Raw genomic sequence first — 1,065 nt, 5'->3', positions numbered from 1 at the left:
TTCCGTCTTCCCAAGCTGAAACTGCACCCTGTGGGTGCTACCTCCCCTCCCCCTGCCCGTGGTGGCCGCCGTTCTCTTCCTCGAGCTGTCTCTGTGTCTGTGGCCCCTCTGGGACACCCCCCCCCCCCCCGAGGGGAACCCGCCAGTATTTGTTCTTGCGGGGGTGGAGGGATGGGGGGCTCCTTTCAGCGGGCATCTGTGCGGTCTTCCCTCCGAAGGCCGAAAACTTGGGCCACACGAGCCTCGGTCTCCGTCCGCCCGCCGCTCACGGGCCACGGGCTGTCTCTCCCTTGGGGCCGTCGTGAGTGCGGCCGCGCAGATGTGGGCGGGCGTCCTCTGCCAGCGGCGGGGGTGCTGCGCCGTGGAGGAGTGGGCGCTCTGGGTCTGTGCTGAGGGGCTGCGGTCTCGCCTCCCACGGGAGCCTTGCCACCTCTGGTCACTTCCTGATGGCGCGCTTAGCGGCTCTGCTGTTCTCAGCGTGTTGAGTGTGGCTTTGTGGTTGGGTCGACACAAGGAAGTCGGTCCCCCTAGTGCTCTTGAGCGTGAGCTTCCCTGTGCCTCTGGCAATTTCTAAAACTGTTTTGTAGACTATTGTAAATCTTATGTTTATTTTTGAGAGAGAGACAGTGCACGAGGGAGAGGGGCAGAAAGAGAGGGAGACACAGGATCTGAAGCAGGCTCCAGGCTCTGAGTCAGCACAGAGCCCGACTTGGGGCTGGAACCCATAGACTGTGAGATCATGACCTGGGCCGAAGTCGGACGCTGAACCTGCTGGGCCACCCAGGCACCCCGCTCCTCTTCTTTAACATTTGTTTATTTTTAAGAGAGACGAGTGCGAGCAGGGAAGGGGTAGAGAGAGGGAGGCTAGATGATTTTTAAAGTGTGGTCCCTGCCTGGACCACCTTCTGTGAAGGTGACAAAATGTGTTCCGTCTAGAAACACTGGTACCTGAGTCCATGATGGTTTTTGTTTTTGGATGCCACTAACTTCTGGCTCAGAGATGCCACTGGCTGGGCACAAGGGCAGCATCACAAACAGGCTGGTGTGCGAAGGGCAGAGCCTCGT

The 1,065-nt window shown here is 59.4% G+C and overlaps 1 protein-coding gene across 1 annotated transcript in view; it reads left to right on the top strand.

Moving 5' to 3' along the window:
- Positions 1 to 1,065, top strand: part of STIP1 (stress induced phosphoprotein 1) — a 12,453-nt gene that overhangs the window by 10,139 nt on the left and 1,249 nt on the right. The window lies entirely within an intron of this gene.

This window comes from Suricata suricatta, chromosome 11 (assembly GCF_006229205.1).
Source record: "Suricata suricatta isolate VVHF042 chromosome 11, meerkat_22Aug2017_6uvM2_HiC, whole genome shotgun sequence".
Lineage (NCBI taxonomy): Eukaryota > Metazoa > Chordata > Mammalia > Carnivora > Herpestidae > Suricata > Suricata suricatta.
This window is presented reverse-complemented; position numbering and strand designations above follow the sequence as displayed.